We start from the raw sequence: 18,951 nt of genomic DNA on the forward strand, positions 1-18,951 counted from the left end.
CATTCTTCTCAGAGTCAGCCATAGTTTGTTATGATCTACACAGTCAAATGCCTTTGCATAATCAATGAAACACAGATAGACATTCTTCTGGTATTGAAGCATTTAGGTTGTACATAAGCAGAATCAGCAACGACCCTCCCTTCACAGCCTATCTTTTTGAATATGTGAATTGCTCAATCTCGCAAATTCAACTTTTTTATAAGGTACAGTTAATAACAGCAATTATAATGGGAACAATACTACATTCAATCAATGGAATTTTTTTCTTATCACAGTTGACTTCCTCTTTCCTGTCCCTCATAACAAATAATAAACTTTGCTCTATATAGCCTTTTCTTGTCTATTTTTTATAAGTGGTGGTGTTGTTATGTGCCATTGAGTCGCTTGCGACTCATAACGACCCTATGTACAAGAGCCCTAAATGCTATTCTATCCTGTGCCAATCTCACCGTCTCAGACACACTCATTACCACCACTCCACTCACAGAATTGATCCATCTCATCGAGGGTCTTCCTCTCCTGCTCCGTTCCTCCACTCTGCAAACATGATGTCCCTCTCCAAGGACCAGTCCCTCCTTGCAACATGCCCAAAGTATGTCAAATGAAGCTTCAGAATCCTTGATTCCAGGGAGCATTCTGGCTTCACCTTCTCAAGGACAAAATTGTTTGTTCTCCTAGCAGTCCATGGTATATTCAACACTCTTCCCCAGCACCACAGCTCAAAGGCATCAATTCTCTTTCTATCATTCCTATTCACTGTCCAACTCTCTGATGCATAGCATGTAATTGCAAAGACCAGATCAGGCACACCTTAGTCTCCAGCCTGATGTCGTTGCTCTTCAGTACTCTTGAGAGGGCTCTCATAGCTGACTTTCCCAATTCGATTCGTCTCTTGATTTCCTGGCTGCTTTTACCAAGAGTATTGATTGTGGAGCCAAGCAAACTAAACCTGTTAACTATCTCAATTTCTTCACCATCCATACTGATGCTGCCAATTGGCCCAGTGGTGAGAATCGTTGTTGTCTTGATGTTGCACTTCAATCTGTATTGAAGATTGCAGTCTTTGACCTTCTACAGCAAGTGTTTCAGGTCCTCCTCAGTTTCAGCCAGTGAGGTCATAAAATAGTTACCTTTAATGGTTGCTTATGTCACTCAATCACAAAGTGCCTGTCTCAGGTCATGATATTTTTAATTGTTTCAGACACACCTGAAATTTTAATAAGGAGTGAAGATAACTAAAGAAGAAATTATGCCTTCATAGTATGGTGTTGGTAAAGAATATTTGGAGTGTCAGAACCTTTTACAATTGGCTTTTTTAGCCATTGTGTTGGTCTCCAGCTATTTTAACTGCAAGCACGCTATCTTGTAAATCAACAGCTGTGGGGCCAATATAAGAGGATGCTTTCCTTACTGTGAGAAACAGTGACTACAGTGGTGGAGGGTCTGTGAAGACACTGTGAGAGACAGTGGTGAAGAGAGTGTGAAGAGCAGTGAAGAAGCACTGCTATGAGGAGACTATGGCGAGGTGTATCCAGAGGAACCCTGGAGATAAAGGGCACAGTAAAGGTTTTGTTTACTGGATGATTGAATGAAAAACTGACTTATAACTGCTCTGACTAAATAAAGTTTGATTGAGGAAACCAGACAGTGGCTTCTTGCATTTGTGCTGCTGAACTGAACCTAGACTTTCAGTGGTTGACTGAGAAGTTGTCTTTCACTATTTGGTGAATTAGGTCTTGTTGTTAATCTGGCTTGAGACTGGTGGACTAAACCTAGACTTCCATCATATAATATTCTTTGTCTCCCCCCTCTCAAACCTATTTCCATAATAAACCCCGCAATTGTGAGTAAAGTCTGTGAGTCTTGCAATGAATATTGGACACAATTATTGGTAGGATAAAGGTTCGGGGGCATGTGAGAATGGCATGACTCATTTATAGCTATTTTGTTCCTATGGATATTAATGATGGCGAATGTTCCTTTTTATAAAGCAAGAAGTCAGAGTCAGCCACTTCCATATTGAAGTTGCTCCTTAAGTTATATTGAATATATTAACTGGTAAAAGAACAAGAGATCTGTCTTAGAGGAAATTTAACCAGAGTGTTCCTTAGAGACTATGATCACATACTTAATCACATACTTTGAGCATGTTATCAAGAGAGACTTGTCTAGGGAAGACATCATGCTAAGAAATGTAGATAACCATAGAAACAGATGAAGACTTGGGAGGATGGATTGGCATAGTGACTGCCTGAATAGATTTCAGTAAGATGAAGACTGTGAGGAGAGATAGGGCAAGGTTTTGCTATATTTTTCATAGGGTTCCTGTGAGTTGGAGTTAACTGGCCAACACCTATCAACAATAAAATTCTTTTTAAGCCAAAAAAAAAAACCAAAACAACTACTGGAGAAATAATGCTACAGGCAAATTAAAGTGGATTTTTTTCTAGGAAATATTATTATAATAAGTAAAATAATTTAAAATTATTGATATTCATGATGATTAGCCATGTTCATGATGAGCAATATTTCAGATACTTTAAAAAATGTATTTCAAATACAACAAATTCCATGACAATACCAAGGAACTCTGATAGGTTAGTGATAAATATTTGTGCTGTCAATCAAAAGGCACATGGCCTGAATCCAAAAACTGATCCATGAGAGAAAAATGGACAATCTCTTCCTATGTGATTTACTGCCTCTGAAAAACCACTGGATTTTCAGCTATGAATCATTTCTGACTCGATAGTACGTAGTAACAACAACATGTATTATGCCATAGTAGATACAACAACAAAAAAAGAAAGAAGAAAAGTAACAGGTATTCTTAAAATGCATGAACTTATGTAATTTAATTTATGTAATCCTATAGTATGGACTTTACAATGTTGCTGTTCTTATGGGCTATTGAGTCACCTGAAACTCTTAACGACCTTATGTACAACAGCTTTGAAGCCCACTATATTTTGAGACAGCCACACTGACTCTGGCATATCTATCCCCATTACCTGAGTTAGTATAAATCCATTTCATCCAGGGTCTGCCTTTCCAATGCTGTGCCTCCACCATTACAAGCATGATGTCCTTCTCCAAGAGCAGGCCCCTCCTGGCCACATGTGAAAGTATGTGAGACAGAGCTTCAAAAATCCTAGCCCTCAGTGAGAAAAGTTGTTTTAACCTCTCCAAGACAGACCTATTTGTTTTCTTAGTGGTCCATGGTATGTCCAAGACTTCTCCAGCACCACATCTCAAAGGCATCCTTTCCTCTTCTGTCCATGTCATTATTCAGCTCTCTGATGCATAACAAGTAATTATGAGGACCATGGACTGGATCAGGCCCATCTTAGTCTCTAGACTGACATTGTTTCTTCTCAGTACTCTGAAAGGGTCCTTGACAGCAAATGTTCCCAGTACAATTTGTCTTTTGATTTCCTGACTGCTTGTGTTAAGAGTGTTGATTGTGGAACTGAGCAAGCTGTAATTGTTAACAACCTCAATCTCTTCTCCATCTGTCATGGTGCTACCAATTGACCTAATGGTGAGAATCTTTGTTTTCTTGATGTTGAGCTTCAATCCATATTGAAGCCTGTAGTCTTTGACCTTCTGCAGTAAGCACTTCAGGTTCTCCTCAGTTTCAGCAAGCCAGGTCGTGATGTCTTTATAACGTAGGTTGTTGATGTGTCTTTCTCCAATCCTGATGCCACATTCCTCCTCATAAAGCCTAGCCTTCCAAATGATCTGTTCTGCATCTCAGTTGAAATGGTATGGAGACAGGATACATTTCTGAAGCACTCCCTTCTTGATTTTGAACCATGCAATGTTTCCTCGCTGTGTTCTGAGGACTTCTTCCTGGTCTGAGTATAGGTTTCATGTGAGCAGAAACAAGTGTTCTGAGATTCCCATTCTCCTTAGGGTTAGCCAAAATTTATTGTGATCTGCACAGTCAAATACCTTTATATAGTCAATGAAACACAGATGGAAATTCTTCTGGTACTCTTTGCTTTCTGCCTAGATTCATTTGACATTGGTCATAATGTCTCTAGTGCCATGACTGCTTCCAAACCCAACTTGTATTCTGGCAGTTCTCTGTCAATGTACTATTCCAGTAATCTTTGGATAATCTTCAGCAAGATTGTGCTTGCATGTGATAAAAATGAAATTGTTCTATAATTTCCACATTCTGTTGGGTCACCTATTTTTGGAATGGGAATAAATATGGATCCCTTCCGGTCAGTTGGCCAGGTAGTTTTCCTCTAGATTTCGTGGCACAACCTGGTTGGAGAGCACATCTAGGGCAGCATGTTTGTTGAAATATGTCAATTTAGATTCCATCAAATGTTTCATTATTTAAAGTAAAGGGAAAATTTCTTGCATAATCTATAGCACTGTTGTGTTGCTAATCCAAAGGCTGCATTTCTGCAGTGGAATTCACCAGCAGTTCCCAGGATAAAGATGGGAAATTTTCGCTGCTAAAGATTGATTTATAGCCTCAACTCAACGGAGAGTCAATATAAGTTGAGGGTGACTAAAAGACAGTGAGTTTGAATTTGAGTTTCTTTAAAAATTAGAAGGTAATTTAATTTATAATATTTATGCGGCTCAAAGTTCGCTTCTCTGATGACCTAGTGACAAAAAGCTATGCTGGAATCCTGAAGACATGTGGTTTGAAACCACAGCTGTTCAGCAGAAGAAGGATGTAGTCTCCTGTGCTATGAATGGCCTCTGAAAACCTTGTAGAGGGTCAGCTATGCGTTGGTTCCAACTCTATGGTACACGATGACTAAAACCAGCCTCTATAGCACCAGTAATCCTGAATGTTACTCACCAACAATAAAACCTACATTGAACCATTACTTGAGTCAGATAGTGACTCATAAAATCTCCAGAATTCCATTGAGAGCATTATTGTTGTTATACTATGCCATTGAGTTGAACCAATTCACAACTGACTCTCAAGTGAGTCTCCAGAGGCTGTAAATCAAATGGAAAGAGATTACTTATTTTTTTCCTGAGAAATATTGGTGGATTTGGGTTGGCAGAACAAATTTTGAACACTAGGCTAACAGCATTTCTTACTGACATCATTATTCTACGTATATTATTAGTCAATAAATATATATCCTGTACTAAAATAGATAAGATCTTTAGACTGATGCCAGCAACAGGAAGAACTTTCATTGAAGATGAAAAGGAAGTCCAAACTACTTTAGTAATTTAAGGAAGTGTGATTAAATTAAAATAAAACTATTTACTTCTGGTTGTGACCTGAATAGGGTTGTTAATTCATATGCAATCAAATTATGAAAAGAGCAAGCAGGTTATAAACAACTTAGTGCAGATGTTTGACTAAGAATATAGCAAGAATTTAAACTTCAATAATGTCTCAAAATATAACCCTTGTTGAGAATTTTAAAGTCACAACCTGATTTTATCAAGATAATTTAAGACTTCCACATAATATGATGAACTATATATGCAGTACCTGCCTCTCTTCACAGGACTATTGGTTGTACTGTGGTGGTTCAGATGTTACACCACCAACATTTCAAATACAAGTTGGGTCACTGATGGTGCACAGGCTTCCTCAGAGCTTCCAAATAAAGACAAATTAGGTAGTGTATTTCTTAAAATTAGTCAATGAATTTCTACAGTTCAAAAGAGAATAGTGCTCAGGCATTTTATTCATAGGGTCACTATGAGTTGTCTATAACTAGACGGCACCTGATAGCAATAACACCGATGACATAGAGAGAGCTACATTGGCTTAGCGGACAGAACGTTATGCTGTCAAGCCGAAGTTGGGTGATTTTAATCTGTGGCCCTCGGGTCAAGTTTAAGTTGTTTTCCTGTCAAACATTCCTCTAGGTGGTATAGCACTTGTCTGTGCATTGCTGTACAGAGGTAACTAGTGGTTGCTGTAATGCTGAACACTGGGACACCGATGTGTCAAACGTGGTAATGGTTACCCATGGTGGACAGTGTTTGCTGGAGCTTCCCAACTGAAACAAGCCTGGAAGCAGGCGTGGCATCCACTTTCAAAATGGCTTTCCTCCGGAAACTCTATGTATGAACAGTGCTCAGGCCTTTCATTCATAAGGTCACTATGAGTTGTCTATGATTCGACAACACCTAACAACAACAACATACATGGAGAAACAATGAAAGTTATACAAGTATTCAGGTCTTTTCATTCATAGGGTTGCTATGAGTTGTCTACAACTCAATGGTACTTAACAACAACAACACAACATAGAGAGAGCTCAGTTGGCCTAGTGGACAGAAAGTGATGCTACCAAGCCAAAGGTGGGTGATTTTAATCTGCAGCCCTCAGGCCTGGTTCTAATTGCTTTTGGTCAAACATTCTTCTAAGTGGTATAACACTGGTCTGTCCATTTGGGGTACAATGTGCAGAGGTCTTAGTTGCTGTGATGCTGAACATTGTAACACTGATGCGTTAAATGTGATAATGGTTACACATGGTGGACAGTGTTTGGTGGAACTCCCTGATTAAAACAAGCTTGGAAGCAGGACTGGCATCCATTCCTGAAATAGCTTGCTTCTGGAAACTCTATGAACTTGGAGAAATGATTAAATTTGTACAAGTGTTCAGGTCTTTCATTCATAGGGTCACCATGAGTCATCTACAACTCGACAGCACTTAACAACAATAACAACAACAATGAGTCAGTGCATACTTGTTGACAACAATATTTATCTCAGGCTTTACCTTCAGATTTATATTGATATACTAAGGAAAGTTTTGCAAACTCATTAAATAATAAGGGGTTATAAATGATATAACTTTCAAGAAAATGACACAATATATGTAAGATTTCATAGTTTAGTAAATGGAGAAATAAAGATATAGAATAAACTAGGATTTGTCTTAATATCTTAGAAGTTGTTGCTAGGTGTCTTCAAGACAACTATATCTCACCGCACTCCTATTACAACAGATCTCATCCTTGCCGTATTCTGTGTCATCCTCACCATCTCTTTCATGTTTGAGCTCGTTGTTACAGTCATTGTGTCAATCCGTCTTGTTGAAAGTCTTCCTCTCTTTCTCTTATCACTGACCTGTCTCAGTAGAGTCCCTTTTCCAAGGACTGGCCCCTCCTGATATTATGCACATACAATGTGAGAAGCAATTCACCACCCTTTCCTATAAAGAGTACCCTGGTTGCACTTTCCAAGACAGACTTGCACATTGTTTTGGTAGTCTATGAAATATTCAGCATTTTTCTCTAACACCACAATTCAAAGGCATTAATTCCTCTTCTGTCATCCTTTATAACTGTCAAATTTAAGATGCGTAAGAAGCAGTTGAAAAGATCATTGCTTGAATTAAACTGACATCTCTGCTCTTTAGCACACGGGAGAGGTCATTGATAGTAGATATTTCCAGTGCAACTTCTTTTGATTCCTTAACTGTTGCTATCATGGATATTGCTTGTGGATTCAGACTTTAATTTTCTTGATATTGAGATGTAATCTATATTGGAGGTTGTAGCCTTGAATCTTCCACAGCAAATGTTTCAAGTCCTCTTCACTTTCAGCAAGAAAGATTTTATTATCTGCATAGTGCAAGTTGTTGATGAATCTTCCCTCAATCTAGATACCACAATCTTCTTCACTTAGTCCAATTTATCAAATGATTTTCTCAGTATACAGATAAAAATGTGGTGCTTAATAGTAATGAAAAAAAGATAATTTACACAAATTTTAGGAAAAATCTACCTTGGACTCAATAAAATATGAGTATGCTCATACATACATGAGAACAGACAATATGAGGCTGTTTAAAGTGTATTATAAAAATAGGAAAGAATATCCATCAATAAAGTACACTGTGCTCAGCCAAAAAAAATCGGAAAGAATAAAATTCAATATAGAGGAATTGATAATATTCAACATGAAATTATATTATATAATTATAACTGTTTGGCTTTTATTAAAATGCAATATAATCAGAATAAAAGTATTTTAAAATGACAGCATTTTTAAAAAAGCATTTCAATACTAAATAAAAATAAAACTGAAAGCTGAGGGAAATATACCATACAAGAAAAAGAGTAAGAAACAAAGTAAATATTTCCAGGATTAAAGTTGTGCCAAGAAATCTGGAGAACAACCACTTGTCCAACTGACTGGAAGAGATCGATATTTCTTCCTATCCCAAAGAAAGGTGACCCAACAGAGTGTGGAAACTATAGAACAATCTCACTGATTTCACGTGCAAGCAAGACTTTACTGAAGATTATCCAAAAACGACTGGAACAGCACATCAGCAGAGAACTACCAGAAGTCCAGGCTGGGTTTAGAAGGGGTCCTGATACTAGGGATATTGTAGCTGATGTTAGATGGATCTTAGCTGAGAGCAGAGAATAACAGAGGAATGTCTATCTGTGTTTCATTGACTATGCAAAGGCATTTGACAGTGTAGATCCTAACAAACTGTGGCTGATTCTGAGAAAATGGGAATCCAAGAACACTTGATCGTTCTAATGTGAAACCTACACTTGAACCAGGAGGCAGTCGTCAGAACAGAGCAAGGGAACACTGCATGGTTCAAAATTGGGAAGGGCATACACCAGGGATGCATCCTATCTCCATACCTTTTCAACCTATATGCAGAACAGATTATCTGGGAGGCTGGGCTCTATGAGGAGAAATGTGGGGTTAAGATTGGTGGACGATTTATCAACAATCTGCATTATGCGGATGACACAACCCTGCTTGCTGAAACTGAAGAGGACCTGAAGCACCTGCTGCAAAGTGTCAAGGACTTCAGACTACAATATGGATTGAGGCTCAATGTCAAGAAGACAAAGATTCTCACTACTGGACCAATTGGCAGCATCAGGATGGATGGTGAAGAGATTGAGATTGTACCCAGCTTTTGTTTGCTTGGCTCCATAGTCAACAGTCTTGGCACCAGCAGCCAGGAAATTAAAAGGTGCATTGCCATTGAAAAGTCTGCTGTTAGGGACCTCTCCAAAGTACTGAAGAGCAATTGTGTCTCTCTGGAGACTAAGGTGTGTCTGATACAGGCCATAGTCTTTGCAATCACTTGTTATGCATCGGAGTGTTGGACAATGACCAAGGAGGATACATGGAGAATTGATGCCTTTGAGCTGTGGTGCTGGAGAAGAGTATTGAGAATACTATGGACTGCTAGGAAAACAAACAGATTTGTCCTGGAAAGGGTTAAACCGGGTGGCTCCTTGGAGGCAAGGATTCTGAGGCTCCGTCTAACATATTTTGGACATGTTGTGAGGAGAGACCGGTCCTTAGAGAGGGACATCATGCTTGGGAGGGTGGAGGGACGGCGCAGGAGAGGAAGGCCCTCTATGAGGTGGATTGATTCAGTGACTGGGATAATTGGGATGGGAGTGTCAGAGACAGTGCGATTGGCACAGGATAGAGTGGAGTTTAGGGCTGTTGTACATAGGGTCGCTATGAGTCGCAAGCGACTCGACGGCACATAACAACAAACAACAACAACCTACTCTTGAATGGTCCAATATATATTAAATAAACTTTTATGTTTTCAAGGATATAAAAAGAAAAGATTACGTCTGATGAGTTGTGATAATTTTGTGATTTTTAAATTGATATAATTTATTTACATAATGAGCTGTTATAAATTTACTTTCAAACTTAAAACATAGTGTTTATTAGTCAATGGCTACAATTAGAGCCAAATATAAAACTTTATTCTCTTCACCATTTCATCACCAGTCCACTCATTTATGCAGAATATCAAGCATGAAAGTTATAGCTCTCTTTCAATGTCATTGAGACAAATGCAACTCATGTCTGACCCTCCATTGAGTTTGTGAGACTTTCCAGCACATGAAGATTGCCGTTCACTATCCTACAGAGACAGTGGTGAATTTGAACCAGCAACGATATATGGTTTTAGGTTAGCTGTGTAACTTTCTATACTGTACCACAAGAGTTCCTTATATAAACAGAGATGACCTTTATTTTTTTATGATTCACATATATCAAATTAGATTCCCCATATTTGTGAAGGAGTTCTGGTGGTATAGTTGGTAGGAAGTAATGCTGCCAGCTCAAAGATGGCACCTCTCTGGTGGTTCGAATCTACCAGCAGCTCCCTGGGGAAAAATAGATGATCTCTCATTTGATAGGCAGCCTTAAAAAATCAGCTGGAGAGTCACCCATCAGTACATTCTGAATTTATGTCCATTTATTTTGAGCCACTAGTATGAAACTTGCCTTTTTGGCTAATATACTACATAGAGTCTTGCAGGTTAAATTTTTTCCCAAGTTCACAACTATGAATGCATATTAAAACCCTTGGAATAACCTGACCTCATCTCCTCAAAACTTTAAACCTAACCCCAGTGCTCTCAAGTAGATTCTGACTCATGTTGTTTTTAGGTGCTATCAGATCTAGTATAATTCATGGTGACCCTATGCACAAGAGATTCAAAATTAGCCCTATCCTAGTGACACTGAAAGACAGAGTAGAACTACCCCATATGATATCCAAAACTTTAAATCTTTACAGAGGTAGAATCATGCATCTTTCTTCCACAAAGTGGCAGTGGGTTTGAACCATTAATATTTTGATCGCTATCTGTGTGTTTTAGTCATTGTGCTTACTTTGATCACAACAAGGTCAATTTAGAATGGAATCTCTGGTAGTTGCACCCATGGATACGGCTATCCATTTTTTCTTGCAGCATATATCAATGTGTAGAAAACATTAAGGAAAAATTAGTACAGACAAAATAGTTTTAAGACCTATGAAAGGGGCATATAAGTAACCACTATGGTTTGACTATTCATTAATGTTGTAGTTAATTGATGTCTAGTCAAGCACAACTCATAGCGACCCTGTGAATATAAAGGCCTAAAGCCTTTCTGAAACTATCATTCTTTATCAATGTTCATAGAGTTTCCAGAGGCATGTTGTTTAGGAAGTGGATGCCACACCTCCTTCCAAACCTGTCTTAGACTGGGAGCTCCACCAAACACTGTCCACCATGGTTAGGCACTACTGCATCTGACACGCCAATGGCACAAGGTTCAGACAGCCACGCCAGATTACCTCAGTACACCATATTGACAGAAAAGTGTTGTACCACTATTGCAACACACAAGTCTAAAGGTCTTATTATAGAGAAAGTTTATAAGTATAAACTAATTATAATTTTGCAAGAGAAATGTGTCAAAACATAGCATTTTTATTCTAAAAGGTCCCACAAAATGTAAATACTTCATTTTAGGCAGTAAGTATTATTATTGCTGACTTTTCTGGTTTTTTATTTTGGCTGAAAAAGGCTCAGAGCAAACTACCCGCAAACTTGAGTGCTAGTTTTGGAATTCTGGTAGCTATACTTTTGATTTGTACTTCAATTTCATTACTATAATGATTTAAATATATTGATTACATTAAATTTTCTATTACTAACTTTCTAAACGTATTGTCAAATTTCTATTTGAACTTTTAATAGTATCTTCTTAATACTAAATTATTTGTAGGTGTTCCTTCCATGATTTGTTTTTAATAGTGATTTTAATTAAAGTTTACAGAAAGGCTGGTTTTTCATTTGTTCATTGGTACATCTGTTTCCCTCCCTCTCCCTCACTTTCATTCCTTCAATTCACTTTGTAATACACTTCTTGTTCTAAATTGCTACTTGTCACACTGTCTTTTTCTTCTCTGCTCCAGTAAGGTGTTGATTATCTATCCATTCTTTCTTGTTTTCCTTCTGCTTCATGACAATCTCATTTAATAACAGAGGTCTTATGCAAGATTTGTTGGTTTGTGACAGATATTTAATTCAACATAATGACTTCCAGACTCATCCATGTTGCATAGTATTTTACAAATTCATTATGTTAAGTATTGCATAATATTCCACTGTGTGAATATACCACAGCTTTACTATCCATTCATTTGTTGATGGTAATTAGAGCTGCTTCTACCTCTTTGCTATTGTGAATAATGCTACAATAAATGTGGGTGTGCATACATCTGTTTGTATTACTGCTCTGATTCTTCAGGGTATATTTCCAGTAGTGGGATGGCTGGATCAAATGTTTTTCTTGCCAAATTTTCAGAAAGTGTCAGACCATTTTCTATAATGGTTGTAACATTTTACAATCGACTAGCAGTGAATGAGAGCTCCAATCTCTCCATATCCTTGCCAGCATTTGTTGTTTGCTGACTCATTGAATGTCACTGTTGTTGCTGGGGCCAGATGATATATCATTGTTGTTTTGATCTGTATCTCTCTGTTATCTAGAGATTTTGAACATTTTTATGTTATCTTGGCCATCTGAATCTCTTCTTTGGTGAAGTATCTATATTTTGTGCTTATTTTGGGATTGGGGTTCTTTTATTCTTTTATTGAGATCTTAGAGAATTCTACAAATTTTAGACGTGAGTCCCTTATCAGGTATGTCATTGCCAAATATTTTTTCCCTGTCTGTGGGTTTTCTATTTACTCTGTTGGAGAAGATTTTTGATAGGCACAGGAATTTGATTTTTAGGAGGTCTCATTCATCTGTTTTAACCTCTTCTGGTTGTAGGTTTTTCTTTATGGTTGGAAGTCTGTTTATGCTATAGATTAGGGCTTCTTTAGTTGTTCTTAGTTTTTTATATGATGAACTTTTTAGGTTTTGGTTTGGATGAAGGTTTGAACCAAAGACTCCTAGGTCCCTGATACACTTTGAATTTATATTTGTCTATGGTGTGAGGTGTGGGTCTTGCTACAGTTTTCCTGCAGTTTTTCAATTCTACCAGTACCATTTGTTAAAGAGACTGTTGTTTCCTCACTTAACTGATTTCATCTCCTTGCTAAAGATCAGTTGATCATAGATAGATATGCTGATTTCTGAGTTCTCAATTCTATTCCATTGATCTATATATCTGTATCTGTACTAGTATTATGCTGTTTTGATTACTATGGCTATGTATTATGATTTGAGAGCAGGGAGTACGATGATTTTCTTGTTTTTCAACAGTGTTTTATTTAATCAGGGTCTCTTTCCATTCCAGAAAAAAAAAAAATAGAAAATTGTCTTTTCCCTCTTTTTTGATGAGTGAAATTGGTATCTGTATTGTGATTGCATTGGATTTGTAGATTATTGTTAGTAGAATTATTGTGTGTTGGAGATGATGAATTAGGAACAGGTTAAAGGAGGGTTCAGAGCTGTTGTACATCGGGTCACTATGAGTCACAAGTGACTCGACGACGTTTTACAACAACATACATCAACATGATATATACTTCCATTTCTCTAAGAATCATTTTATTTCTTGCAGGAATGTTTTGTGCTTTTCTTTATATATGTCTTTTGTATCTCTAGTTAGCTTTGTTCCTAAGTATTTCATCTTGCAATTAGCTATTATAATTGGTAATATTTTTCTTAGCTCATTTTCTGTATTCTCTTTGTTATTCTAGAGTAATTAAACTGATTTTTGTATGATTATATTATGGCTTTCTATTTGTTAAACTGATTGACTATGTCTGTTAGTTTTCTTGCTGAATCTTTAGGTTTTTTTGAAGTATGCTATCATATCATCTGTATATAGAGATAATTTTAACCTCCTCCTTGCCAATATATTACTAGTTATTACTATTGTGATTAATGATAATAGTGATTAATAGTAATAATAGAGATCTCTTGTGGCCCAGTGGCAAGAAGCTGCGCTGCAATCCTGAAGGCATGGGGTTTGAGGCCACCCACCACTCTGCAGAAGAAGGATAGACAATCTCCTTCCATGTGATTAACTGCCTCTGAAAACCTGCTAGAGGCTCAGCTATGCGCTGGTTCTGACCCTATGGTACATGACAACAACAGTGATAATTCTAAAAATAATAATAGTGTATTATATTTTAATTACAATTAATTATGATATTCTGATTATTACAATAAAGATAATGATGATATTAGTAGTTACAATATTATCATTAATAAGAATCATTATCAATTTGATGTCTCTTATTTCCTTCTCTTGCCTTATTGCTCAATAAGACTTCCAATATAATGTTGAATAGGGATGGTGATAGTGAGCATACTTGCCTAGTTCTTGGTCTCAAGGGAATGCTTTTAATCTTTCTTTACTGAGAATGATGTTGGTTTTGAGCTGACACATATACGTTTCACTATGTTGAGGAACTTTCCCTCGGTTCCGATTTTATTGAGTGTTTTCATCAGAAGAGGTGTTGGATTATGCTGAAAGCTTTTTCTGCCTTACTTAATTGATAGGATTCTATGGCTCTTGTTTGCTAATGTAATGAAGTACATTCATTGTTTTACTTATGTCAAACCATATTTGTATCCCTGTTATGAATCCCATTTGTTCATGATGAATTGTTATTTTTTTAAGACATACACTTTTGGTATTCTATTGGCCAGGATTTTGTTGTCCTATCTGTGTGCATCTATGTTTATGAGGGATATTGATCTACAGTTTTCTATTTAGGTGATGTTTTTACTGGACTTTTTTATCTAAGCTGTACTTGCTTCATAAAATAGATCTGGGAGTATTCCTTTTTTTCTATTTTCTGAAATACTTTATGTTAGAATTGGTGACAGAGCTTCTCTAAATGTTTAGTAAAATTCACTAGTAAAACCATCTGACCTAGGACTATTTTTGTTGTTGGAAGTTTTTATATTACCTTTTTAATTTCTTCTTTGTAATAGGTCTTTTCAGGCATTCTACTTTAGTTTATGCCAATTTGAGTGTGTTGTGAGTTTCTAAGTATTTGTCCATTCCTCTCAGTTTTTATATTTGTCTGAGTATCATTTCTCATAAAATTTTATTATAACTTTTTTATTTCAGTTGTTTCTTTTGTGACATTGCTCCTTTCATCTCTCATTATCTGTGTCTTTCTTTTCCATTGTTAGCTTTAACAATTACTTATTGATTCTACTAACCCTTTTGAAGAACCAAATTCCTGATCTTGTTGGTAGAGTCAATTATTTGTTTTCTCTTCTATTTATTTCTAACCTAATTTTTAGAATTTTCTTTTTTTTTAGTAAGAGATTGTTGGGTGTTCTTGCTGTTCTTTTTGTATTTGTTGGAGATGTTGGGTTAACTAGCCAATTTTCATTCTTCATTTACTGTTGATACATTTGCTTGTTGCTGTGAATGAACCTCAAGCACTATTTTGGCCATTTACCAGAGGTTTTGCTAATTTGTGCTTTCATCCTCTCTGGTTTTAGGGGAAAATTTAATTTTTCAAATTTATTCTATTATCCATTTATATTTATGTAGGGTGTTGTTTAGCTTCCAGATACTTTTCCTTTTCCTCTCCCCTCCCCCTGATTTATCCCTTTGTTGATTTCTAATTTTAAAGCATAGTAGTATGAGGAATGCTTTATTTTTTTCCAGCTTTTTGGATTTATTGAGGCTTGCTTTGTGTCCTAAAACATGATGTATTCTGGAGAACATTCCAGTTGCACTGGGGAAGAATGTGCACTGACTTTTTTTAGGGTTCATTGGCCCGTGTATATTATGTGATTGAGTTGGCTAATTGTATAATTTAATTCTTCAGTATCTTGTTGAGTTTACTTCTGGTCATCCTGTCTTTCCTTAAAAGTAGTATATTGAAATGCCCTGTTACTATTGTAGGGAACTCTGGTAGCCTAGTTGTAAGAGGTTGCACTGTAATCCCAAGGGCACATGCTTCAAACCCACCAGCTGCCAGCTGCTCCACTGGAGAAGAATGAGGAATCCAAAAATCGACTGATAGTGTCAGCTATGGGTCAGTTCTTGATTTCATGGCATACAATGAGAGCTAATACTGTAATTGTCTATTTCTTTTTTTCAGTTCTGTTAACATTTGCTTGTGTGGTTTTCAGCTCTATAATTCAGCATGTAGATATGTATTATGATTATTTAGTCTTTTCCTATTTACTCTTTAAGTATTATTTGGTTTGCTTCATTTTCCTTTACAATGATTTTTACCCTCAAGTCTGTATTATCAGGGATTAATATTGCTAGTCTTGGTTTGTTTGGTTTTTTTTTCTTTCTTTTTTTTATGGTTGTCATTGCTTGGTATATATTTTTGTCACCCTTTGAGGTGTTTTTTTTTTCTTTCTTTCTTTCTTCCAAAACTTGCTTTATTAGAGACAAATGAAGTTTAAGAGATAGCAGTTTCTCCCCAGAGAGAAGTCAGCCCTGACAGACTTAAGCACTGAGTAGCTGGCCACAACAGGACCATTTCCATTACAGAGAGAGAGAGGACTGAGGGCTCCCCACCAAGAGACCATGCCTAATGCCCACCCAGGTCTGTGGGAGGACTACCCAGGGTACTGGACAGTGGACCTGTGGGCGAGGAAAGCCACGGACTCATGTCGGTACGTGCAGTCTGCTCTTTCGCCTCTACTTAGTGTCCAGAGGCCAGAGCCCGGGCCACTCACATTATGTGGCTGCCTCTGACAAGGGGTTCTGGCCAGAGGGTGAACACTGGGATGGGCGTGAGGGAGGACACTCATCTGTGAACCCAGAAGCCCCTCTGGCTCCAAGGGAGCTCATGGAGCCTGCCAGCTTCCACTGGGATCCTGGGTTTCCAGACTAGGGAGCTTCTGGGTTCCCAGAGTCTTTCCAAGTTTGTTTGGCACCACAGTCAACACTCTTGACACCAGTAGCCAGGAAATTAAAAGACATATTGCAATAGAAAAGTCTGCTGTTAGGGACCTCTCCAAAGTACTGAAGAGCAATAGTACCTCTCTGGAGACTAAGGTATGTCTGATACAGGCCATGGTCTATGCTATTACTTGTTATGCATCATAGAGTTGGACAATGACTAAGGAGGATAGAAGGAGACTTGATGTCTTTGAGCTGTGGTGCTGGAGATGAGTATTGAGGGTACCATGGACTGCTAGGAAAACAGATTCATCCTAGAGAGGGTTAAACCAGGCGGCTCCTTGGAGGCAAGGATTCTGAGGCTCCGTCTAACATACTTTGGACATGTTGTAAGGAGGAACCAGTCCTTGAAGAGGAACATCATGCTTGGTAGGGTGGAAGGACAGCGCAGGAGGGGAAGGCCCTCTATGAGGTGGATTGGTTCAGTGACTGGGGTAATCAGGATGGGAGTGTCAGAGACAGTGCGATTGTCACAGGACAGAGCAGAGTTTAGGGCTATTGTACATAGGGTCCCTATGAGTAGCAAGTGACTCGACAGCACATAACAACAACAACATGGGGACATGTCTCCATTAGTTAGTTTAAGAAGATCTACACTTTGAAAGAAAAATCTCTTTATCCTCACACAGATGAGGGGCACGCACTTCAAGAACATTCCTTCTGTCCCCAGTGCTCTTGTGAGTAAAGATCATGGCTTTTTGAGGTCCCAGGGACTCCTCCTGTGGGCTCTATGGCTCCTGTCTTACTGGCTGACACCTCTCCCCTGCCCATCTTTCCATCTACTGACAAGTCTGACTGAGGACGCCCTGGGGACAATGGCCTCCCCGGGGCCCCCAATCCCCCAGGTGGCTCTGCCAAGCCCTTCTAGCCTAACGTAACTGGGATGATTCTGGAGAGCTCATCAGAAGGTATCCTCTCCACTGGCCTCATTTTTATCTCCACACAGGCATTGTGATACAATCATTAAGATACTTAGTGATCAAAGCAACAAAATCAGTGAAAGACAACATCAGTTTTCCATTTCTAATTGATTAAACTATGTCTCCACACCGGGACACTGGACTTTGCCTCTGTGCTAGCATCTAGAAGCCAATCTGGTGAGGGCTCAGAACAGATGGATGAGGGTGGCTTCGCCCACATCGATTCCAGAGTGCAGCTTGCAGTCCTTCGTGGCTGCCCGGGTAATGGACGTGCAGGTCCACTTCACTGCCCAGACCCCTGTTTTGTCCACCAGGATAACGCCACCTAGTTCTTAAAGCCTCGACTTCATGTAACCCAAGGACAGGTTAGCAGCCTCTTCTAACGACTTGTCTAGTTCTATGTGGAAGAGTGTCAGCCTGTCGAAGTCCACCTTCAGGATGCTCTCCCCATGCCCCATGGTGGAAACGGCTCCAATATTATTGTCAGCATACCGTCCCGATCCAACACATGGGGAGTCCCCAACGCGGCCAGCCATTTTATTGATGATACCGCCTGTCGAGGTTGCATAGGCTACGTTCCCTTTACAGTCAGGGCAATGGCACCCAAGGTCCCCAGATTCTTTTTTGGGGCTGGCTTCTGTGTCTTTGCGCATTTTTCCTTTTCCAGGTGTCTGGTGTTCCTCTCTGTCATGAAATGCTCTTCGGGAACCTGTGGGATCCCCATGGCTGCTGCAAACTTTGCTGCCCCTTGGTTGGTCAGAAAGCAGTGGGGTGTTTTTTCCATAACTAGACATGCAAGTTTGATGAGATTTGCTATACAGCGAACTGCAGATGCTGCTCCTGTGGACAGATACTCTCGTCCATTTCAACTTCACCATGTACATTCAAGACAGAACCACAGCCTGTGTTGAATTCAGGGTTGTTTTCGAGAATGATCACGGCTCCTTCAACAGCATCCACTGTGCTTCCTCCCTCCTTGAGGATGTTGTAACCCACGGTGGCGGCCCGTATGATGCCCTGGCACACTTTCTCTTTCAGATCCTTGGATATACTGCTGGCTCCACCTCCGTGGACCACAACCACCGGTTCATGTGACCTGGCCCGGGCTGTCGGGGCCACCCTCCCCAGCTTCCAGCTTCCCCACTCGCCCATGCCGCACCACCCTTTGAGTTTTAGTCCAGCTTTATTTTTCTTTTCAAGTGTGTCCCTTATTGACAGTATATTGATGGGTTTTCTTTTTTATTTTTTTAATCTAATCACGTATTCTTTAAATATCCACATTTAGTGTAAATATTGACAGGCAACCTACTGATAGGGCTTATTGCTATAATTTTGCTCGGTTCTTTTTTTGTGTGTTTTGTTAGTTACTTTGACCCATCTATTTTTCTG

General features: G+C 38.7%; 1 pseudogene; it reads right to left on the reverse strand.

Moving 5' to 3' along the window:
• Positions 1-17,747: 17,747 nt before the first annotated feature.
• On the reverse strand, positions 17,748-18,714 carry LOC102847233 (annotated as a pseudogene).
• Positions 18,715-18,951: the final 237 nt, after the last annotated feature.

This window comes from Elephantulus edwardii, unplaced genomic scaffold (genome assembly GCF_000299155.1).
Source record: "Elephantulus edwardii isolate Elephantulus edwardi_28Jun2011 unplaced genomic scaffold, EleEdw1.0 scaffold00001, whole genome shotgun sequence".
Classification (NCBI taxonomy): domain Eukaryota; kingdom Metazoa; phylum Chordata; class Mammalia; order Macroscelidea; family Macroscelididae; genus Elephantulus; species Elephantulus edwardii.